Here is a 25,731-nt window from a genome sequence, read left to right as displayed (position 1 = left end):
CGGTGTGTTTACGGACATATTCAATCAATCCCTATACCAGTCTGCTGTTCCCACATGCTTCAAGAGGGCCACCATTGTTCCTGTTCCCAAGAAAGCTAAGGTAACTGAGCTAAACGACTACCGCCCCGTAGCACTCACATCCGTCATCATGAAGTGCTTTGAGAGACTAGTCAAGGACCATATCACCTCCACCCTACCTGACACCCTTGACCCACTCCAATTTGCTTACCGCCCAAATAGGTCCACAGACGATGCAATCTCAACCACACTGCACACTGCCCTAACCCATCTGGACAAGAGGAATACCTATGTGAGAATGCTGTTCATCGACTACAGCTCGGCATTCAACACCATAGTACCCTCCAAGCTCGTCATCAAGCTCGAGACCCTGGGTCTCGACCCCGCCCTGTGCAACTGGGTACTGGACTTCCTGACGGGCCGCCCCCAGGTGGTGAGGGTAGGCAACAACATCTCCTCCCCGCTGATCCTCAACACTGGGGCCCCACAAGGGTGCGTTCTGAGCCCTCTCCTGTACTCCCTGTTCACCCACGACTGCGTGGCCATGCACGCCTCCAACACAATCATCAAGTTTGCGGACGACACAACAGTGGTAGGCTTGATTACCAATAATGACGAGACGGCCTACAGGGAGGAGGTGAGGGCCCTCGGAGTGTGGTGTCAGGAAAATAACCTCACACTCAACGTCAACAAAACTAAGGAGATGATTGTGGACTTCAGGAAACAGCAGAGGGAACACCCCCCCATCCACATCGATGGAACAGTAGTGGAGAGGGTAGCAAGTTTTAAGTTCCTCGGCATACACATCACAGACAAACTGAATTGGTCCACTCACACAGACAGCATCGTGAGGAAGGCGCAGCAGCGCCTCTTCAACCTCAGGAGGCTGAAGAAATTCGGCTTGTCACCAAAAGCACTCACAAACTTCTACAGATGCACAATCGAGAGCATCCTGGTGGGCTGTATCACCGCCTGGTATGGCAACTGCACCGCCCTCAACCGTAAGGCTCTCCAGAGGGTAGTGAGGTCTGCACAACGCATCACCGGGGCAAACTACCTGCCCTCCAGGACACCTACACCACCCGATGCTACAGGAAGGCCATAAAGATCATCAAGGACATCAACCACCCGAGCCACTGCCTGTTCACCCCGCTGTCATCCAGAAGGCGAGGTCAGTACAGGTGCATCAAAGCTGGGACCGAGAGACTGAAAAACAGCTTCTATCTCAAGGCCATCAGACTGTTAAACAGCCACCACTAACATTGAGTGGCTACTGCCAACACACTGTCAATGACACTGACTCTACTCCAGCCACTTTAATCATGGGAATTGATGGGAAATGATGTAAATATATCACTAGCCACTTTAAACAATGCTACCTTATATAATGTTACTTACCCTACATTATTCATCTCATATGCATACGTAGATACTGTACTCTATATCATCGACTGCATCCTTATGTAATACATGTATCACTAGCCACTTTAACTACGCCACTTGGTTTACATACTCATCTCATATGTATATACTGTACTCGATATCATCTACTGTATCTTGCCTATGCTGCTCTGTACCATCACTCATTCATATATCCTTATGTACCTATTCTTTATCCCCTTACACTGTGTATAAGACAGTAGTTTTTTTGGAATTGTTAGTTAGATTACTTGTTCGTTATTACTGCATTGTCGGAACTAGAAGCACAAGCATTTCGCTACACTCGCATTAACATCTGCTAACCATGTGTATGTGACAAATAAAATTTGATTTGATTTGATTTGATGACAAAACATTTATTTGTACTGCTCTAATCACATTGGTAGTCAGTTTATAATAGCAATAAGGCACCTTGGGGGTTTGTGGTATATGGCCAACATACCACAGCTAAGGGCTGGGCACCCCGCTTCGCATCGTGCACAAGAATAACCCTTAGCCATGGTATATTGGACATATACCACACCCCCTCGTGCCTTACTGCTTAAGTAAGTCACAGCCTATGTGCACAATTTATAGACTATAATGATTTAATACAACAAAATGTTGTTGAAATGCTGAGTCCTTAATGTCCCTGACTCCCTACCAGCCTAGTGTGTCGCACTCGCCAGTGTATTTCACAATGCATTTCTTTGTAGGCTATAGCATTGAAATAATTGAAATAATATAGCCTAAAAGCTTGTAGTTCCTTCTTAGGCTCCCTGTCTGTCTCCTGACCTATTTAGATAGTTAATATGCTGTTTAATATAACATATAACCAATTTGAAATGATGAGCGCTTATTACATGCACCTTTTCAAGTTTATTAAAATACCTTTAATTCAAATCGTGTGGTTTGGTTTCAATGCTTCAAAACCTAATGGTAGGTCCAGGTAGAAACAAAAAAAGATGGGTGTTGGTTAAATTGTTATTTGAATTCATTTTAATCTCAATTTGGAGCGTCAGTTCTTTCCTGTGAGCGTGGAGTGGTTTTTAGTGGAGCCGTTGGCCTGAGCATTTGCGCAAACACCGCTTGAACGAGATTTCTGATCACTCAACTATGCTCACATACTCCACTATAAACACAGTCCAGTTCAAAGTGAATGGCACAGATCCATATATGGCAACGGCTATTTGCATAAAGGCCTACTGCCACTCTGATTGGTTATGGCACACCGGTCTGTGTAGAGTACGGGCCTGAGTCCTGCCTGTCAATGTATCCTACTCCAATGAATCCTACTCCAATCCTACTCCAAAAAGAATCCTACTCCAATGCGCTTTGACTACAAGAAAATCTCACGCACAGTTAGTTTTGCATACTAAGCCTTGAATAATTAATTTCGTTTCGGAATGTTTCATTGACAGTGGCTAATATTGCGTTGATTTGAGCACAATTCCCACAGTAAAGGGAAACGTTGATGGTGTTAACTAAAGGGGAAAACTTTAGAAAATTGAGTGAAGTTCAATCTCGGCTCGGGTTGATATTTCTTCTGTGTGGCAGTCCGCAGCTTTAGAGGGAACATTGCACTTCACTTATCATGGAGCTCAACCAATCAGCTGTCTCACTGTTGAAGTCTTCATGCCGACAGACAAAAGCAGCTTGGACATTATAACTGACTGTTTGGAGATCCCTGCTGCAAGTCAATCCCCGGGATTTCTAATTGGAGCCCCAGTCATTCCGAGGTTTAGGGAACTGAACTGCTGGCAAATCAGAAGGGAATATATTATGGCTACAGCTGGGTTGGGATTATGATGTAGAAAGGCCAAGAGTGGTTTCAGATACATTAAATGTCTTCAGAATTACCCAACAATTGGTGATTCATCTCGCTGCGCTGTGAGTGCATTTTGTAAAACAATAGTGTCTAATCAGTCCTCACATCAATAGCCCCATAAAAACACTCAACAGCCAGTTACCACGGAGATAAGAGTCGAGCAGAAATAGCCCCACGCTCGCTGTGTTTAAATCTGTCTAAATCTGTCTAAACAAGCCTTCTCAGTTTGGGGTGAGGGACTGTGTGTGACTGTGTGTGTTCTGATGGGGGTGGGGTACAGGCATGTGTTCAGGTCAGGAGGGTGGAGGAGGGTGGTTTGATCGAGTGGAAGTTTAACCAGAGGCCCGGTTAATGCTCCCCTCAACGGCTCACCTCATCTCTAAAGAGTCATGTTTATATGGGGGGCATTCAGTGTAAAAAATAAAAAACTATTTTAGTTTATAACGTGCTGCAAAAATAAACGGAGACATCTTTTGAAGTAAACCTTCTTAAAAAGGTTTGGCATTTGAGTGGCTCCTCTGAACCAGTGAAGGGTTCTGGTGGAATGCATACCAAGGATGGAGAACACTCAAGAGCAGACGGAGTATTTAAGGGGCCTGATAACAGCTTGGCACTGAAGATGGCGGTGCCCAAATACAGAGATTGCTAAGAGCCTGTTGAGAGGTTTTCATGCATGTGAGGAGCACTAAAGAAAGCGAGACTCTGGGGAAGCTAGAGGAGGGGGGAGTTAAGACCAGAATCTGCCCCTGATTTAAACTGATTTAAGCAGTTTAAACCATCCAAAACGTAGCTCTCCTGCTGTAACAGGTTGTCCTCAAGGCAGGATCGAGGAGCAATAGAGGTTTGCTATTGGATGAGAGGATCAGCCTGCCTGTGCCCTGCTTTAATAGATATCAGGATATGTACCACAACATTTTACCTGGCCTCCACAGATACAGCTGTGACCGACAAGCAGAGCCCGAACAACTCACAGACCCAGAGGGGGGGGGGGTCCTGGTTTCCACAACTTGTTTTAATGAGCAGTTATGTGAAGCTGACACAGCCTTTCTCTGCAGTCTGAACAAAACAAACCCCCATCAGGAGACTCCCTCCACAGCAAGGAATCAAACGTTTGTGGATGAGAGATTTTAGGACACGAGGGAGAGACACATTTTTCCCTGAAACTAAACTTCCAGGCTTTAACTTGAGCCTTGCTCTTAGCAACCATTCTGCTCCGATAAACACAGAGGAAAACCCCGTCCCAAGAGCGGTACATTCAGCCAAGCAGGAAGACGGGCCTATTGAGAAGAAGTAGTGAACTAAATCAGAATATGGCCTGTTGTTTGTGAAAAACAAAGCTCTTCATTCGCATAGTTGTAAAATCTCAAATACCTCAAGTACCTGTCCGGTCAAAGCGCGGTAAACAACGTCATAACTTCATTATCACTTTCTACACCGGAATGACATTTTGCTAGATCATTTCCCAGGAACGGCTGCTCTCCACCAGGATGTGAATAACCACTGTTTGTAGCAGGAGAAAGGATCCCTCAGCTCCATCCACCAGAACTATGACAGTAACACCATCACACCACAACAACCAGATATTAGGGAACCACATCATTGTGCACAGCGGGCCGACCCGGAGTATGAGTAGTGAGGGTTTAGAGACAGGGCTTAGTGCAGTATTGTCTGTAAACAAACCCAGTCTGATAACACAATGACACTCCTCCCGGTCAGTCCCAGGCAGCTAGGACCGCTCCATAGGCAACACTCTGGCAGAAAGACAGAGAGCTGTAGCTCATTCAGAGAAGCACAGACATGCAGGCAGGGGGTCGGATTGACAATCCCCATCCACCTCTCTACACTGACTGTCATCAGTCTGAGGTGAAAAATAAAACACTGGTATCAGAATAAAAAAGCTTCTAGTAACTGATACAAGTGTCAGCCAGCCATAACATGGTGCCCCAAACTGAGCCCTAGCTGCCTGTCTGCCTGCCTTCTTAATGTGGCTTAATGAGATGTGGGAACGAGAGGCTAAAGAAAGAAAGATGTTCTATTACAGGTCAATGTTCTATTACAGGTCCTGACTGAGACCATAATACCTGAAGGCCGGGGTAGAGGGCAGTCTTACATCTTTAACGAGAGGAGAGGATGTTTTATCACCTGCTGCTGGTTCGTCTTATCACACCAGCCTATCAGGCCCTGAAAAGGCCTATTGTACAAACCTGCCACGGTATTTACACTGTGTCTTCTTTACTAGTTAACCAAGGCTTAATAAACATCCATGTATAGTCCACATCAGTAGTTAACTCCAATGTGGTTCACAGGATGTACAAAGGTCATTTGGATGAATGATGACTTCCCAGAAGGACATGACTAAACTCTCCAAACTCCTGATATGAGACTATGATGCCGCAGTGGACCATGAAATGGTGCTAATTAAAAGTAATTATCAACACATAGCCATTTCCTGCGAGGAGAGTAATCTGAAATCTCTTACTAAGCCCATGCCCACGCCCAAACGCTAAATATGGCCTCTGCTCTAATGGACATACCCAAAAAGACACCCAAATCAATTAAAATATTTATACTGTAAAAATATGAAATTGTGTTGCTGCGGATTAAGTAACAAAGTGGGTGTAGTGAATTCATATCATACCAAATAAAAAAGACAACAAAAAAAAGCTCTTTACTGACTTAACCTTTAAGAAAAATAGAAACATGAGTGTTATTACTGATAACACAACAGAAATGGTCATGTCTACGGGGTTCACTGCACACTGGCTACAAAAGGGACACTGTTAACTAATAGCAACAATCCCTTTCAACATGACTTTATTTTCTCTCAAATATAATCATGACCTATGATTACATTAGGACTAAGTAGTTTCGTGTTAGCTACAGAGACCCCCCCCGCCACCACAGTGCATGACAAAGGCAGATAGAGGCTGAGCAGGTGGAGGTGAAGGCTACAGTAATGATGTGGACCTGGAAAGGACAGGCCCAGCTTGCACACTGCTGCTCTCCTCACACGCAGGCACATCATCACTAAAAGTGCAGATGTGGGATCAACTCATACAAGGGATGACAAGTTGGAAAGGAGGACGAAGAGCCTTTCCTCTCAGGGGTTACTGAAGGTTACTAAAGTTCATGGCAAGGTTCTGCGTTGACAGTATCTTTGCACTTTAAAACTCTGGCCACTGGCAGGTCTGAGTGAGTGATTTTCATGACTTGTTTTCCATCCATTTTCACAAAAACCTCAACGAAAATGACTGTATTTGAAATACACATATCGAACGCAGACTTAACTTCCCCATTAAACAAGCAAACAAAAAAAGCAACCAGGCAGTGTTTGAGGAACCTGTGTGAGTGTTTGAAGCAGGCGCGGACTCCAGAGGAACCTGTGTGAGTGTTTGAAGCAGGCGCGGACTCCAGAGGAACCTGTGTGAGTGTTTGAAGCAGGCGCGGACTCCAGAGGAACCTGTGTGAGTGTTTGAAGCAGGCGCGGACTCCAGAGGAACCTGTGTGAGTGTTTGAAGCAGGCACGGACTCCAGAGGAACCTGTGTGAGTGTTTGAAGCAGGCGCGGACTCCAGAGGAACCTGTGTGAGTGTTTGAAGCAGGCGCGGACTCCAGAGGAACCTGTGTGAGTGTTTGAAGCAGGCACGGACTCCAGAGGAACCTGTGTGAGTGTTTGGCCGACCAGGCGGCACTATACTCTGTTTACAGAAGGGATAAATATGTTGATGGTGATGAGGGGGAGATAAATGCTGTGATGTCACAGGGGAGAGGGGGAGAGCAGGCCAGCCACAGGCAGGTGTGTCAACAGCACTGGAGTGCCTGGGACATGTGCTGTTGGTGGCCTTCTCTGGAACAGACTTGGCTTGGTTAACACCTGCTCCCTTCTGAACAGTTGAGGGCACTTCTGTAAACCCAGCTGTAGTTAGAATACTACAAAGGAAAGATTGAAACGGAGGATCTGGACAGAGTTATTCATGTTTATTATGATGATACTGTAGTAATCGAGCAGATCCCGGAAGTGCAGAGTTTAATTCGACGCAGCAAAATGTCAGAGGTAGACCTCGAGCCTCTGTCTGTTTGCAATCAATGTCCTCCACTAGAACACATGGTACAATCCAAGTGAGACACTGACTCAACACAAAAAAAGGCTAATTTGGTTAGCTAAATCCATACTTGACTCAGTGCTATGAATAGATCTGTTGCCATCATGTTTTCAACCCTATCCAACACAGCTTCCATCTGAAGTACTGTGCTTCTATTGTCCTGTCCTTTGTTGGAGGAAATGTGCACTGCGATTGAGGGCGCAACCTTTCACGAGGGGCAGTTAGCACTAAGACAGGCATGCCTCGTATCACACCGAGACAGATGGGCACTGGAAAACCACTTCTGAAGTCGGAGAGCAGCTTAAAACCGGAAAAGCAGGAATGATTGGAATTGTGACCATGCTTACAAAGCAGCAAAACCACAGGCATATAAGGGGAGTGAAGAGAAAACAAATCACTGGGCAGGGAAGACAGCATAGGCCACTGAGCTCTGCGCTCAAAACATTTACTTCCCTGTGAAACAGCCCAACAGCCACACGAACTGATGAAAGTTTATTAAGATTGAAAAACTGAAATATAAATAACTATCCCCAGAGGTGTTGATGATTGAGAAGCGTGGTATGGTCTCCCTCTGTGTCACTGGTCCCCTCTCTACCAGGTTACCCAGTTGGTGCGTCAAGGGTGTTTAGTCAGAAAGGCCTGTGGGGCCCAGTACTATGTTCATAGAGGTCTTTAATGTTGCCTTACCACATTGAAAATGGAGGAAACTCAGGCAGCGAACGCATTCTCCAATCATCCATTACATCCAAAGACCTCCCATGGATTTGATTTGTGTCCTGTATGTCCTCTAGACAGCCCGAGGACACCTACTATTCTACTGCTGCTTACAAGATGCCAGTACCCCATTTCCTTTAGCAGCTCAGTCCTTAAAATCACACTTCAATAAGAAAAAAGGTCATATTTTGATCACTGAGTGAGAAAATTGGTGAGAAAACAAGACATATGGCTAAAACTCAGACAGGATAATTCCCTATACCCCAAATGTTACCCCAATGTTACCCCAATGAAAGAACGTTCAGGTCAATCTGTGCAGGCCCTGTGGTCCGTGAGGAACCACTCTCATAAGGATTTGAAATTCCAACCCAGGCAGTAAGTGGCAGATGGACCCACTTAAGTTTCATTAAACAGAGTATTCCACTGTAAGGAATGTCAGCCACCACTTTCTCCTGTTTGACAGTTCTATTTCCAGAGCTGCAAAACACACGTAGACCTTTCCTGCAGTCAAATGACTAGTGGCCTCGTGGGTGGAACATTATTCATATCTAGCATAGTTTCATCATTAATAAACATTTCAAAACATGTAACAGACAAAAAAATCTGGTGTTTCGTATGGCAAATAGTTATGTTATATTTCAGTCTTCTGTGATGTGTATAAAGTGTAATATTGGGATGCAAACTCAACAATACATTTCAACTCTATGTCTGACATGGTACAGGTGTCTCCTTTTTTTTTTTTTGAAGCCCATAACCATGCGTGTGAGGTGTACACTTTTGTTTCAAAACCAAGAAACACTCTGTGACCCTGATTTAGTTTTTCACAAGAACGGCTGCATTGCTTTGAGCTTCATACACAAGACACACTATTTACAGGATGCAGTGCAACGATTGGTTGTAAGGACTATTATCAAAGTACTCTATCAGTCTTTATGAACCACTATGACCAAGTCCTACACGGAAACATGCATGATAGCTTACAGACAATTGGCCAAACCCTTAGGACAAAGACCTTAGCGCAAATGAGCCAGATATAGAGCCTTGAGGGGGAAACACAAAACATGCATGTGTGCCAGACAGCTAGTCCAACTGTGTGTGATCTCTAATGCATGCTGGTGCTACAGTGGGAAACGGAGACCCAACACCCAGCATACGTTGGGAATTCCCCTGCTCCTAGTCTTAACAACAACAAACTCAAGGCTACAGTATGTAATCAGAGGGGGGTTAAAGGTAAAGAAAAATTCAAAACAATAACAAACTCAAGGCTACAGTATGTAATCAGAGGGGGGTTAAAGGTAAAGAAAAATTCAAAACAATAACAAACTCAAGGCTACAGTATGTAATCAGAGGGGGGTTAAAGGTAAAGAAAATTCAAAACAATAACAAACTCTAGACAGGAAATCCATGAGTCCCCGTTAACATGTACCGGAGGCTGGCTCCCAGGCCTTGGCATGTTTTACCAATCACAAGCCCTTTAGAGAAGTCGCACCGGAGTCGGTGGCGCTGGCCACACCCATTTAGATGCGGCATGCAAAAAGCAGTATCTTGGCCTAGGTATGCATGTTAATAACTGCTGCTACAACTGCACATTGGGTATAAACGTATGTTTCTAAACACCCAGATGGCTTATAATGAACAATATGTTGTTCTGAAACATGTGCTATTATCACAACCCTAATGCAATGAACTAGTAAATGTTACATCTACGTCACAGCTGATTCAATGTGGCTATTTGTTTCAGACCACAATCGGAGCACCATTACTCCTAACAATAATAGCTACTGTACTTTGGTAATATATAGCTATTGAACCAAAGTAATAATAACCACATGAACTAACATCACAATTACATGTAATTACATCAAAGCAACTATGCATGTTATTAATATGGCAGGGGTCTGGGGATGACTTTTAGGGGGTCATTCTATTAATTCCGGGCACATTTTTAGTGGCACAACAGTGGCGTGCAATCCCCCATGTTTTTTGATGGCCGCTAGGATTTAAATCTGATCCGAAGTTAGGGGGGTGCCTGGGACAGGGTAGCCCACTACCGAGGTGTGCCGCATTATTTACCACGGAATAGGCTTTGATTCTTTGGATTCTTACCAGCAAGGCCACCTCCGTGTCACTACAACATGTGTTACATTGTTACAATCATGAGGCCAGACCCGTAGATGATCAATCAAAACGGCTATAATGTGCCATAGCTCATCCGAAACATGTAAATTGTATCTTGTACAAAATAGACCAACGAGAGTTGTTTCAAAACCACACTGTCCTTTTACTTAGCTCGTGCTATTGCCTACAATGTATCTTACCTCGAACTTTGGGGTGTTTAATGCGTGCTTTCCTCTTTCCGAAGCATTCCCCTGTTCGGTCTAACACAAGTTATCGGGACACAAACCGCACCTATCTGTACTAATTGATCTGCAGAGAGAAGTCCAGAAGATCACTTGAGCATCTAATCGTCATATAAAGTCCCCTTCTTCTCAGCGTAATGAATGGCCTCTAGTACGCAATACAGTAGGCCTACTAAATAGTTCGCAGAGCACCTACTTGTTGCTCACGACAACAACTCTCTATTCTTCTGAATCAGTCCACGAAGCATGCATCAGAGGGCGGGCTATACCGTCACTTGGGAGATGAGGTTGAGTTGGAGCTGTGTTCCATTGTCTTCTCTCACCGGTCCAACAAGCTGTCACTCAGCCATCCCTATAATATATCGTTCTGTTTGTGTTGATGTTTTTTTCCCCTGAGATAATGGGGTGGGCGTCGGAATTGTAACGGGTTTCTATCTATGCAAGCCATATTTTGACATGCAGACATTACAGGTGATGAAACAACTGTATATAAAGTTGTCAACTTGGTCATTTTCACATAAACCCTTTTGGCAGCATCAATGCATAAGACTGTAGTAGAATATGCTATGCAACCATAGAGCATTATGTGTTAAGGGAAAACACATTGCATTTTATTAGGCAATAATGTAGGTTACTCCATGTGGGTAAGGTGGACCTCTAGTGGCTATGCGAAGGGACATGGTTTACTAATATCTCTAACCTATTAATACATAGGCTCAGCAGCACTGTGATTGATATGGCAATCATGCATTGCTCTGCATGACCAGTAGATCTAGCAGCAGGTCCTAGAATGAGCTCTTTAGCAGCCCGCATGCAAGCTACCCAGTAGCACTCTGGTCCTTTTCCTGGAATCCGAGAGGAGGGCAAACAGAGGCTTAGCTGCTCCCAAGCTGAAACAACACCGTCCACATATACACACACACACGCAAGCACACACACACATACGCAAGCATGCATGCACGCACGCACAAACACACATGCACACACTACCATTCACTTATGTCCACTTGTGCACAGTGACACACTTCATTCATCCCGGTGGCAGAGAGATGGTGTGAATGCTTTGTGGTAACTCTGAGAATACACCCCAGTTTTATGTCCTCAGGAAGTGTGGCAGTCTGTCAGGAAACATGCGAATGAGGCCTGGTCTCCAGGAACACTGGCCCCCTCTATTTGGACACCTATAGGAGATAACTGTTCATGTGAATCCTCCTTGAGACGGCCGTATAGTCATTCCAAACCCAGCCGGGCTGCTACAAGTCATAATCACAATAACCACATTATAATCATTAGTATATGTTTGGGTTTTGTGAGTTAGAAGAATTTAATTCAGCTGAGACCTGTTCATACCATCCAGGACCATGTAACTGGAAATGGATCACGCATCCTCAATGGTTTAGCAGATAATACATGTTATCTGTGTGGACCTGACCTGTGCTGTGTGGTCACTGCATGTAGGTGGGAGTGAGGCTCTCAGTATAGGCAGGGTACTGCTCATTGTTCATATTTGGGGTTTTCATAATGTAGAGACAGGGTTAGGTTTTATAGAACCCTTTTTACTTCCAGGTAGAACTCTTTTGGGTTCCATGTAGAACCCGCTGTGTAGGGTTCTTCAAAGGGTCCTCCAATGGGGACAGCCGAATAACCCTTTAAGATTCTAGATAGCACCTTTTTGTCTAAGAGTGTAGAGTCTCAGGTTAGCGTGCTGTAGTATGATGCAATATGTCATATTATTTTGGTGAATGTGTCTGCTCTTTCTGCCATTTTCTTCCCATTCTGCCTCCCCCTTTTCCTGCTCCTCCGCCCTCTTCTCCTCCACCGTTCCCCCCAAAATAAGAGCAGGGTCCCTGGAGTCCATTCTGGTTCCATGGTTACCACGTGTCAGTGGGCTTTGAAGAACTCTAATGTTTTTCTAGGCTGAGAATGCTCCGCTGTCTCTTTTCCTCGCTCTCGCCTGGTTCTTCAGTGAGAAACCCAGAGGTTAGATAAATATGAGGCTGGGCGTGAGGAGGTGCAGCTCGGGTTTCTGTCACGCTGGGCTGCTTTGAAACACATTTGTCCAGGGCTGCATCCGGCATGATGCTGGGGTTGGAGGAGCGTGGAGGGAATCACAACAGAGGTGCTGTAGGACGCTGCTACTGTAGGCTGGCTGGGAGGATGGATGGATAGAGAGAGACACAGGGGGCCACTGACCCGTTAGGACACAAATAAGCGACAAGTAGATTCTGTGTTACTGCACCAGTGATTTTAGGTTAGATTACATCTTGATATGGATTACATGTGTATAAAATTGCATTGTAGTTTTCAATCATCCATTTTATAATATGATACTTACACAAAGGCAATAATATGTACTTTCAACAGATAAATAAGAAAAACATCTTACTGAAATCCACTGCATATCACCTTCACCAGGCAGGAGACCTACAGGGAAGGAACTCCCGTGATATGTGTTACAGAGATTCCTGCCAAGACCAATAGTCAGTAATGACTGAGGTTGACAGACAGAGGTAATAAAACTTCTAAATGTAGTTTCTCTAATCCTGCAGGAGCTCCAATGTGGGTTCATTTACAATATGCTGACCCTAACAACAATGAGATTCATTCCCCTGGAATCTTTTAGCTTCAGCATTACTTTGACCACACTTGATCGATTGCTAGGACTTTGCATGACCTGTAAGTGGTAATCCTCTCAAGTCAATGCATATGAGGTATTTCTAAGCAATAGAAATACATCAAGTTTTGGACATTGCAAAGTAGATATATGTCAAATTAAATGAAAATGTGTTTATCCCGACAGTGCGGGCATTACCAGTGAAAGAATACTGCTTCATTTGTCAAGTAGAGGGCACTGTTGGCATAGTAATTCAAACAAATTTACAATGGATGTTTTGGCTGAATGAACAAAGGACAATTTAAAAACCACAATGTACATCTTTTGGCTTGCCACATTACATTTTTTTATTGCTTCTATTCAAGTGATCAACCCATGATAAATTCATCTAATATAGTTTGTTGCTGCAATACTGTAAAAGGGCCTACACAAGACTGCACACATTTCATCTTTTTGTGTAAAAGGCAGCATACACCTTAAGTTAATGAAGTGAATCTGTTCTCAAACAACAGCCTTTCTCTGTAACTTATTCTGATAACACTTTACATTACAGGATAGTGGCTATTACATGGTAATAAACAGGAAACCAGTTGAAATTGGCCCAAGAATCAGAATTAAAAATGTACAAGATAAGGGGTGTGCCACAAACATTTCCATATATTTTCATTCTTTAGTATGGTGCTGGTGTGTGGTGTGGAATGTCTGCCCATGCTGCATAAAATATGAAAGATGACTGCTGCAAGCTGCGCTCTGAAATAATGCATGACAGACTCCAGCCTAGACAGGCAGCAGCTAGTGTGTAATGTCACGTCGATATTGGTAGATTATTTAGCTGTGAACTGCATGCAGTCAGAGACAATGGGTTTCTGGAGGTGGTAACACAACAAAACATGGGTTTGTCCCCTAGAACAACAGTTAGCTAATACAGATGTATTTATTTTTCATTTGCACAATACCATTTTCAGATTAGTTGAAAATATAAGTGTGCTGATGGAAGTGTGAATGGTTTAGGTTGGATCCTGTTTGTTCCCATACAGCAGGGTTTGCTCTGTAGGGGCAGGTTGCCTGGCTACCTAACATACGATACATACAGCCCCTCCAGTCATGAGTTAGAGGCAGGCTGGCGGTGGGTCTATAGTCTGATCCAGCTAGTGGATAGTGCTGATTGTGCTGGTTCCTGGCTGTGAGTGGGTGTTGCAGGGAGCCTGACAAGATATATGGAGGGAGTCTGCTCTGCACTCCTCCACTCCTGGGGAAAGGCCTCCACTATCTGATTAGCATTCAGCTAGTACCCAGACTGCATCAAGAAACTCTGCTGCTCCACACACCACACCATACTCCCTCCCTTAGACCTCTCTCTCACTCTCTCTCTCTCGGCCTGCTCTCTCTCTGTCTTGCTCCCTCTCTCTCTTGTTCTCTCTTGTTCTCTCTTGCACTTCCGCTCTCTTGCGCTCTCTCTCTCTCTTTCTCTGCATCATTCTGCTGGACTGGGAGGACCCTCCAATACAAAGGGAATGCCGTGCAGGGGTCCTCCGGTCTCCAGGATGAAGGTAAACAAAATTCCATCTTCCTTGTTTTTACAACTTGGCTGAACTCAGAGATTATTGTAGGGGTTTTTTAAAAGCAAATCTATACTTGTTGGTCTCACTGGGTGTACACTAAGTTCTGCATGCTGATTTTACCGAGGATCCTCATCACTAACTGCTGTGGGAATATCAGTGTACTTATATGGGAAACATGCTACAGCATAATACAGTGTCTTTGAAGATTTCCCTCTTGTCCTGTTAGTCTATTAGCATTACTGAATGACTTAACACTGACTCCCCAGAAAGATAATGTCATAAATTGATAGGTGAACAGGTGTTTATATACATATGTTGATGTATTGTTAGTTTTTAACGAAATGATACATAAAGACAGTGCTGTTACAGTTGATCATGAGATGAGCAATTCCCTACTTAGACCGTGCTAAGGTGGGGCAGCACCTGTAGCTTATTGCAACTTTTGATTTGTTACTATTCTCTGTTGTATTCTAATTCTATTTTTGAATCGTCCTTTTTTTCAGTCTTGCAAAGCTCTCCATCTAGTTGTGGTGTTGGTTGTGCTCTGATGCAGTAGGGTTGGGGTTGCAGTATTTCAGCATTTCATGAATCTTGATTTATTTAGATTTTTTTTATTTTCACATTATAACATTACCATCTCATGATTGTGGAAATAATTAGATTAAAACCGTGTGAAGTTTCTTTGTCACTTTCTCTAAACATTTCGAGGTGTCTGAAAAGAATATTTATTGAAAGAAGTGTTGTAGCCTTGAGATTATAATGACGTTTGTGATTAGAGCCTTCATTTCCTCAGCGCATCCACAATTTCCCATTTATTCAAAGGAAAATTAATGAAACATATCCATTTTTCAGAAGGAAATATTCCATCCACAGCCCACTATTCTGACAAAGGGTGTGGACATGGATTGATGATACCCACTTGGATATACAAAACTAATACAAATATACAATTAATTTGTTCCCAAGACAGTTGTTTTTCTAGAGTTAATTGGGAGAGCTGTCTATTGAGTTCCAGCCCGCCCTCCCTCCCTGTTCTCTGCAGACGTTGGCCCAGGTGTAACTATGATGCCATTACCCATGGTCTAGGTCAGTCAGTACAAGGTAATTCATCAGAGTAATGAGGGTTGAAGGCTAAGACGGGGACACAGAAGGCACTGACACTACAGGGGAGCTAACACGACTCATAGATACGCAGCACATCATTATCATAGCTTTCATTACTCACACACGCCCCATAACATCACCAGGGATATGGCCTTGTATAATTATAGGGATTACCAATCAAGAACAGGGCAAGAGCTGCAGGCACTGGTGGTGCATCCTTACATCCCATTAGTGATGAAGGGTTATGCTCTCAGGATGCCTAGCGCAGTGAATACGCCAAGTGTACAAAACATGCTCTTTCCATGACATGGACTGACCAGGTGAATCGAGGTAAAAAGCTATGATCCCTTATTGTTGTCACTTGTTAAATCTACTTCAATCAATGTAGATGAAGGGGAGGAGACAGGTTAAAGAAGGATTTTTATGCCTTGGACAACTGAGACATGGATTGTGTATGTGTGCCATTCAGAGGGTGAATGGTCAAGACAAAATATGTAAGTGCCTTTGAACAGGATATTTAGATTTTTTTTACATTGAACCTTTATTTAACTAGGCAAGTCAGTTCAGAACAAATTCTTATTTACAATGACGGCCTACCAGGGAACAGTGGGTTAACTGCCTTGTTCAGCGGCACAACGATAGATATGAACTTGTCAGCTCGGGGATTCGATGCAGCAACCTTTCGGTTACTGGCCCAACACTCTAACCACTGGACACACTGGGTATGGTAGCAGGTGTCAAGAACTGCAGCGCTGCTGGGTTTTTAACGCTAAACAGTTTCCCGTGTGTATCAACAATGGTCCACCATCCAAAGGACATCCAGCCAACTTGATACAACTTTGGGAAGCATTGGAGTCAACATGGGCCAGCATCCCTGTGGAACGCTTTCGATACCTTGTAGAGTCCATGTCCTGACGAATTGAGGCTGTTCTGAAGGCAAAAGGGCGTAGGGGAGTGCAATTCAATATTAGGAAGGGGTTCAAATGAAATCAAATGTTATTGGTCACGTACACATGGTTAGCAGAAGTTAATGCGAGTGTAGCGAAATGCTTGTGCTTCTAGTTCCGACCTTGCAGCAATATCTAACAAGTAATCTAACAATTGCACAACATCTACCTAATACACACAAATCTAAGTAAAGGAATGGAATAAGAATATATACATAAAAATATATGGATGAGCAATGACCGAGCAGCATGATGCAATAGATGGTATAAAATACAGTATATACATATGGGATGTGTAATGCAAGATATGTAAACATTATTAAAGTGACTAGTGATCAATTTATTAAAGTGGCCAATGATTTCAGGACTGTATGTAGGCAGCAGGCGCTCTGTGTTAGTGATGGCTGTTTAACAGTCTGATGGCCTTGAGAGAGAAGCTATTTTTCAATCTCTCGGTCCCAGCTTTGATGCTTTGTTCCTAATGTTTGGTATGCTCAATGTATATCAGAGCAACGCTATAACAAGATCCTAGTGACATGGGCACGATTCAAAATAGGTTTTTGACGTGGTTTTGATATTGAAATAAGACTGTTTCTCCTAACATGTTTCAGAAGTACGTTTGGTACTGTGCTAGTAGTATTTGACAAGTATGACATAATATGTATTAGGAAGATCTGCCTTTGTACTATATCAAAGATTACTTAAACATTACTTAAACATGTAGTGGTTGAAGGTAAATGACTGCGGGTGTCCCTTACTGTGTAGCCATTGCAGTAAATGCAGTGGGTGATGTCATACATTTGCCTGCCACAGTGCCTTTCAACTGTGTAAAGAGCAGGAGAATAGACACTCCGCCCCCACACCTCGACACCTGGCTTCCATCATGGATGCCAGACAGGTAGCTGGGTTGTTCCACCAATTCGGTGCCTTTTGAGATGTGTAACTTGGTGGGGGGAAAACTTTTGGCTTCACCTAATTTTAACATTCCGTCACAAAGAGCACGTTTAACATAATAAAAAACAAGCTTTCCCATCTCAAGAGGTTAAATAAACAAACGACTATAGTAAGTGCCTATTAAGTGCCAAATAAAGTAACAGGGTTGATCATAACAATCGTAAAAATATTTTTAAAGGAATATTTTCACCATATTAAGATGAGAGTTCAGTTATCGTAACAGGGTTGACCTTAAGGATCTGCCCATTTTTTTCAATTTTCACCTAAAAATGATTTACCCAAATCTAACTGCCTGTAGATCAGGACCAGGATATGCATATTCTTGATACCATTTGAAAGGAAACACTTTGAAGTTTGTGAAAATGTGAAATTAATGTAGGAGAATATAACGCATTAGAATTGGTAGAAGATAATACAAAGAAAACAGCATGCATTTTTTGTACTTTGTACCACAAAGTATTATTCCAGCCTGGGTGCAATTTAGATGTTGACCACTAGATGGCAGCAGTGTATGTGCAACGCTGTAGACTGATCCAATGAACCATTGCATATCTGTTCAAAATATTGTATCAAGACTTCCCAAATATGCCTAATTAGTTTATTTGAGTCATATGTTATGTTAGCTTAACCGTCCCGTGGGTGGGGGACCCGAATCTGTAGAGGTTCAAATTAGTTTATTTTTAAATTTGAACCTTTTTTACCTTTACCTGAATGAGAGACAGTAAATGAATCACTAATCACATGAAATAAATAATAATCTTCAGAAATTACTTTGTCAAAGCTACAACATAAGTGGAGCTTTACAATGATGTGGAAACTTTGAGAAATGTTGGGGTTACATTTTCCTGGAAGTCATAGTGGGTGCACGGGGGGAAATGTCAAAATGCTGAATCTTGGCACTTTAGCAAGTCTTTATTCATCTAAAAAAATCTGCTTCATTGAATTCTCCATGTGATTTATATTAAAGGGAACTTAATTGAATATAACAGGGTTTTAAAATGCATATTGGTGCACATTTTCTGCTTAAAATATTAAAGGGCCACAAAGAGGCACTCATTTCGTGGAATGACCCAGCTCTCTGTTATCCTTTGTTCTCCTTTAGGCTTTTTAAGCATCCCCCTCTATTCCCTGGGCTAGATCAAGGGGAGGCAGACACAAGCCCTGATAATTATTTTTGTGGTGTGCAGAGAGGGTTATGAACCAGGAAAATTATTCAAAGTTAGGTAAGGTAATTAATTGTGTTCTAACAGAGAAACACTATTAGCATAGTGTAGGATACGTAATCTAAATTGGCTGTACTGCGTTTGGTGGTCATCGTTTATTCGCGGATATTAATGAACTTGTGTTAATTAATGATAAATACTGTGGTGGGTGTTAATTATCCTGTGTTCAGGGGTTGATGCCAAATGAGCCTGTGTTGTCTGGTAACTGCCATCTGTTTGTAGGTAATTATCATATGTTGGGAAGGAGGTACAGTGCCACTGTGTGAGTGTGTTCTACAGCCCACGGTAGTAAAGCATACGTTATCCCTGTTTAGCGGCGGTTGATCCAGGAGAGAAGACAGGCTCAGCAGAAAAATGGAGAGACACTCCTCTGGGTCCAGGCTGATTTATGAGAGAGAAAGGGAGGGAAAGAGAGAGCCAGAGGGCCCATCCATCCCATTCTTCCAGGGCCCTCCCTTACAGTGCACAACCAGTCACTGATAGAGGGTGCTGAGAGGTACCATCACTCAAGCAATGCAGCATTTTCTCATCTGCATATAAACGTATGGGAAATTCACTCCCTGTTCTATGGCAGAAAGTCCTGAGGTGGTGGGTAGAGCAATCCCTATAAGGTTTAAAGATCGGCTGAACTCCCCGATTCCACGTGTTTTCCTGCAGCTCATTAAGAAAAACAATATTTGCATCATGGTTCGATGTGGATGTGTTATGTTCACTATATCTTACACAGGTAGTTATTGTTGTTTGTCCCCCTCGAGCCACGGTAGCAACATCTCGCCCTCAAAATAGTCCGAACGAATCAAGTTCATTAATGAAGATACATCAAGAAATCTGTAATGGAGTGGTCTTAGTTGCGCAATTTTTGATTTAGGTAAGGTGTTTGTTTTTTCTCCAGTATTTCGCAAGTAAAACAATGTGCATGAAAACGAGTAATTCACTGCAGACAGTTGTGTGTCAGCTGCTGCCGAGCAGGACTGATTTCTGAGAACACGTCTACAACTTCATCAGCAAGCTGTCAAAACATGATAAATAAAGCAGAAGCCATACACTGTTTTAACAGTAACAAAAATACCTGGCTTGGTAAGCTCCATCTCTGTGTTTGACAACGTAGCTAGCAGGCACATTGAGCAGGCAGGCCATGTGAGCTAAATTCGTTTTTTAAGTCACTGGCAAGTGCTAAAGTGCTTCAGTGTTTTTACAACTTTCTCACCATCTTTTACTGGTGTGTGTCTGTCTGGCAGTATTTCATGTTAATCATATCACAAAGCAGGTTGTGGTGGGACACAAGATGCTCGCCAATGGGTTTTGAATTTTGGAATATTGACAAGTGGCAGTTGGGGTACAAGTGTGCATTGTCAAAAAATGTATTTTGCCCAAAACAGTGGCAGACTGGTGTGATCCCTATCAAACACATAATCAAGTGGCCACTCCATATAGGGCTTAGGGGCCAAGTGTTCTTTCAACATAACATTGGCAACGTGTTGTCTTACGTAAACAAGTACGAGGCGCTGGTCTGTCTCACTGTCTGTAGGTTCTGCCATACGATTGGAATAGAACACAATCAGTGCAGCTGTTTCTCACATAGGTGTTAACATTCCATGTTAGTGGGCCTGATGGTAACCAAAACCCAACCCTCAAATGTCCAATACCTTTACGAATGTAACAGCTTCCACAAATCCCGCAAATATCCATTTAGGAAGATGCTGACTTTATGGCCCAAATTTGTCTATTTACACATTGTAGTCCATTTTTACACTAGAATAAATGTTTCTGACTATCGATGAAACATATGCCGTTTTCAACCAGAGAATTCGCTTTTTTAGTTCAGCTGCCCTTTAATGAAATGCAGCCGCACTGATATAATCAAAGTGGTTATGCATACAAAGGAGGTTGGATGGCCACTGGAGAAATATAAACCAGCCAGGGCTTTACGATTTGAACTCAACAAAATCACATCACAGACAATAATATAACGCAGCTTTATTCCACGAGCCCAGTGGAACCCCTAGCTCTATCTACTTCAGAGAGCCTCCTCCCTGAACCTCAAACACACACACGGGGTCAGTTGGAATCAAAGCTTATCGATCCCGTGTCGACGGTTACAACAACTGGACGCCTCAGTTATGCATGCCGATGTCACCAAACCTTCGCAGTGCAATGATTCTAATGGTGTGTGTAGTTAATTTAAGTCTTAAACAGACAGATATGAATGGGATTGGTGAGTGGAGGAGGATAAGTGGTACCATGGTAATGGTCAGTGATGATGAAGACAGATAGTCTATGACCTATATTTAGTTGATGATGGTTCTTCTGCCTGACTGACTATTTGTGGGAGTAATCCTCTTTTGAGCAGAATTATATGGCATGGGGATTAGGTATCTTCCCCCCCTGTTCTGTGTGGGTCATCTACTCTCCAAAATGTTCTAGCAGACAGCAGCAGGACAGACCAACTGGTCCTCTCCAGGGGTGGGCCCTCCTGCCTGGCCACAGGGAGGGGCTCAGGGGGAATCACCCACGTCACAGCTGTGCAGTTAGGGCAGAACTCCATTTTAGGACTATAGCAGAAATCCTACTACACCATTTGAGAAGCATATACATATTTCATCGTAAACAGTTATTATACAGGGGTTGTATGCTGATTGAAAAAGAGCGCCACCTACTGGCGGTGGACTCCGATAGAGGTGCCGGTTTAGATACAGTTGAAGTCGGAAGTTTAGACATTAAAACTAGTTTTTCAACATTGGAGGTGTACCTGTGGATGTATTTCAAGGCCTACCTTCAAACTCAGTGCCTCTTTGCTTGACATCATGGGAAAATCAAAAGAAATCAGCCAAGACCTCAGAAAACACATTGTAGACATCCACGTGTCTGGTTCATCCTAGGGAGAAATTTCTAAACGCCTGAAGGTACCACATTCATCTGTACAAACAATAGTACGCAAGTATAAACACCATGGGACCACGCAGCCGTCATACCGCTCAGGAAGGAGACGCGTTCTGTCTCCTAGAGATGAACGTACTTTGGTGCAAAATCAATCCCAGAACAACAGCAAAGGACCTTGTGAAGATGCTGGAGGAAACAGGTACTAAAGTATCTATATCCACAGTAAAACGAGTCCTATATCGACATAACCTTGAAGGCCACTCAGCAAGGAAGAAGCCACTGCTCCAAAACCACCATAAAAAAGCCAGTCTACTGCACATGGGGACAAAGTTCGGACTATTTGAATAAATGTCCTCTGGCGTAATGAAACAAAAATATAACTGTTTGGCCATAATGACCATTGTTATGTTTGGAGGGAAAAGGGGGAGGCTTGCAAGCCGAAGAACACCATCCCAACCGTGGAGCACGGGGTGCCAGCATCATGTTGTGGGGGTGCTTTGCTGCAGGAGGGACTGGTGCACTTCACAAAATAGATGGGATAGAAGGAAATGTATGTGGATATATTGAAGCAACATCTCAAGACATCAGTCAGGAAGTTAAAACTTGGTCGCAAATGGGTCTTCCAAATGGACAATCACCCCAAGCATACTTCCAAAGTTGTGGCAAAAAGTACAACAAAGCCCTGACCTCAATCCTATAGAAAATTTGTGGGCAGAACTGAAAAAGCACGTGCGAGCAAGGAGGCCTACAAACCTGACTCAGTTACACCAGCTCTGTCAGGAGGAATGGGACAAAATTCACCCAAATATTGTGGGAGCTTGTGGAAGGCTACCTGAAACGTTTGACCCAAATTAAACAACTTAAAGGCAATGCTACCAAATACTAATTGAGTGTAAACTTCTGACACACTGGGAATGTGATGAAAGAAAAAAAGCTGAAATAAATCATTCTCTCTGCTATTATTCTGACATTTCACATTCTTAAAATAAAGTGGTGATCCTAAATGACCTAAGACAGGAAACTTTTACCAGGATTAAATGTCAGGAATTGTGAAGATCTGAGTTTAAATGTATTTGGCTAAGGTGTATGTATGTAAAAATTCCAGCAATGGCATAGTAATGGGCTAGCACACAATAGTAATGGCTATAGTAGCGTTAGCGGTGCTAGTATGTTAATACTATTGGCTGGTAATAAATATACAGTAATACACAGAGCGTAGAAGGCTAAACTGCTGGAGTAGTAATGCAGGCCAACAAGCCACATAGCACAAATGATAGCATACTGTAGTAAGGGATAGAATAGCATAGGCAGTATAAACCAGGATGCAATTAGTGACTAGCACAGTATACAATACATACAGGGGGAGCTAGCATGCTAAACTAGCAGGCCAAGAGCTAGTAGGCCAAAGGCTGTAGGTTAGCATCAGGGCAAGTTAGGATCAGTTTTGGCGGCTATAAAGGTTAGGATGCAAACATGCTAACAAGCGGCCATGATGGATGTGGCTATGACCATATCAGGAAGTGACCGGGCCGTGATGATGTCACTGGTCGGCCATTTTAGGTGAGGATGTAGAATGACATGACTGGCAGCCATCTTGGTTCATAGAAAGCAATGGGCTGAGATTTTCCCTAATGGCTGAAAATAAAGGTACACAGACCTATGCTAAAGGGAAAACTGTGTGAAGTATGTAACATGGGATTACAGAAGGAGGCAATCCTGTCATATACACATTTTAAGGAAGCATACAGTATATAAGTATATAAGCATACTAACAAAACAATAGAAGGAACAATGCCACCATTGTTCCTGTACCCAAGGCCGCAAAGGTTGACTATCGCCCCATAGAACTTACTTCTGTCATCATGAAGTGCTTTGAGAGACAAGTCAAGGATCATATCACCTCCACCTTACCTGTCACCCTAGATCCACTTCAATTTTCTTACCGCCCCAATAGGTCCACAGACGATGTAATCACCATCACACTGCACACCTATGTAAGAATACCTATGTAAGAATGCTGTTCATTGACTACAGCTCAGCATTCAATACCATAGTACCCTTCAAGCTCATCATTAAACTTGAGACCCTGGGTCTCAACCCCACTCTGAGCAATTGGGTCCTGGACTTCCTGACAGGCTGTCCCCAGGTGGGGAAGGTAGGAAACGACATCTCCACTTCGCTCATCCTCAACACTGGGGCCCCACAAGGGTGCGTGCTCAGCCCCCCCCGTTCTCCCTGTTCACCCATGACTGCGTGGCCATGCATGCCTCCAACTCAATCATCAAGTTTGCAGACGACACAACAGTAGTAGGCTTGATTACCAACAATGACGAGACAGCCTACAGGGAGGAGGTGAGGGCTCTCGGGGTGTGGTGTCAGGAAAATAACCTCTCACTTAACGTCAACAAAACAAAGGAGATGATCGTGGACTTCAGGAAACAGCAGAGGGAGCACCCCCTTATCCACATCGACGGGACAGCAGTGGAGAAGATGGAACATTTTAAGTTCCTCTGCGTACACATCACGGACAAACTGAAATAGTCCACCCACACAGACAGTGTGGTGAAGAAGGCTCAGCAGAGCCTCTTCAACCTCAGGAGGCTGAAGAAATGTGGCTTGTCACCTAAAACCCTCGCAAACCTTTACAGATGCACAATTGAGGGCATCCTGTCGGGCTGTATCACCGCCTGGTATGGCAACTGCACCGCCCACAACTGCAAGGCTCTCCAAAGGGTGGTGCGGTCTGCACAATGCATCACCGGGGGGAAACTACCTGCCCTCCAGGAAACCTACAGCACCCGATGTCACAAGAAGGCCAAAAAGATAATCAAGAACGACAACCACCCAGGCCACTGCCTGTTCACCCCGCTACCATCCAGAAGGCGAGGTCAGCACAGGTGCATCGAAGCTGGGACCGAGAGACTGAAAAACAGATTCTATCTCAAGGCCATCAGAATCTTATCTTAGCCTATGCCGCTCTGTCATCGCTCATCCATATATTTATATATTCTTATTCCATTCGTTTACTTACATTTGTGTGTATTAGGTATCTGTTGTGCAATTGTTAGATATTACTTGTTCGATATTGCTGCACTGTCGGAACTAGAAGCACAAGCATTTCACTACACTCGCAATAACATCTGCTAACCATGTGTATATGACCACTAAAATTTGATTTGATAACATGTATACGGATCAAATGCACACTAACCCCTAAAACAGTCCACTTACATGTTCAGTGACGCACTAACACACAGTTGGGGAAGTCCGAGGAAGGCTTGTCTATTCAGGAAAAGTCCAGTAATGAGTTGTAAATGAAGGACAGGAGTTTACAGAATCTTCTCAACTTGCCCTCCTGGAAACAACTAAAGGACAAGTAGGAATGGTGGTCTGTTACCCCCTAGCAGGTAGAGCCTGTGATTGGCTGGCCCTGGTCAGCTGACTGAGTTCCCTGGCAAACTAGTGCCTAACACATAGGGGTGATGTGCCCTATGCCACTAAACAATAGAGTCTGATGAGGCGGGGGATGGTAGCCAACCTCAGCAGTAAAAGGCAACAAAGTTTGTGTCTTTCCAAATCAAATCATATCCAATTGTATTGGTCACATATACATGGTTAGCAGAAGTTAATGCAAGTGTAGCGAAATGCTTCTGCTTCTAGTTCAGACAGTGCAGTAATATCTAACAAGTAATCTAACAATACCACAACAACTACCTAGTACACACACATTTAAAGGGATGGAATAAGAATATGTACATATAAATATATGGGCCCGAGGCCAGAGAGAGAGTTAAGGAGAGAGGGTTTTAACACTGATGTTTGAATTATTGATGCGCAATCTGAGGATAGTCTGAGGACATGAAGTACCAGAAGTTTCATCCTAATTCTGTGCTTTTCATGGCTCATCAGAGAGAGAATGTCATTCTATCCATTTGATAATTTCAGCAAATGTTCAGTTGAATGTCACTGGCAATAGGAAACAGATAGTGAGCACTGACATACTGGC

The 25,731-nt window shown here is 43.4% G+C and overlaps 2 protein-coding genes across 9 annotated transcripts in view; one reads left to right on the top strand and one right to left on the bottom strand.

The window, feature by feature from the left end:
- Positions 1–10,711, bottom strand: part of LOC112218424 (A-kinase anchor protein 13) — a 100,715-nt gene extending 90,004 nt beyond the window's left edge. For 4 of the 8 annotated variants that reach the window (XM_024379204.2, XM_042301446.1, XM_042301444.1 and 1 more), the window contains exon 1: positions 10,400–10,710. The gene's annotated coding sequence lies outside the window, so the exon portion shown is untranslated. Of the gene's footprint in view, positions 1–10,399 lie in introns of all 8 variants that reach the window. The other 4 variants (XM_042301445.1, XM_042301449.1, XM_042301451.1 and 1 more) reach the window with 2 other exon arrangements.
- Positions 10,712–14,507: 3,796 nt separating this feature from the next.
- The window catches only part of sv2bb (synaptic vesicle glycoprotein 2Bb), a 37,209-nt gene continuing 25,985 nt past the window's right edge, over positions 14,508–25,731 (top strand). Inside the window, exon 1 of the mRNA XM_024379195.2 lies at positions 14,508–14,605. The gene's annotated coding sequence lies outside the window, so the exon portion shown is untranslated. The remainder of the gene's footprint in view (positions 14,606–25,731) is intronic.

The sequence above is a fragment of the Oncorhynchus tshawytscha genome, linkage group LG19 (assembly GCF_018296145.1).
Source record: "Oncorhynchus tshawytscha isolate Ot180627B linkage group LG19, Otsh_v2.0, whole genome shotgun sequence".
NCBI lineage: Eukaryota > Metazoa > Chordata > Actinopteri > Salmoniformes > Salmonidae > Oncorhynchus > Oncorhynchus tshawytscha.
This window is presented reverse-complemented; position numbering and strand designations above follow the sequence as displayed.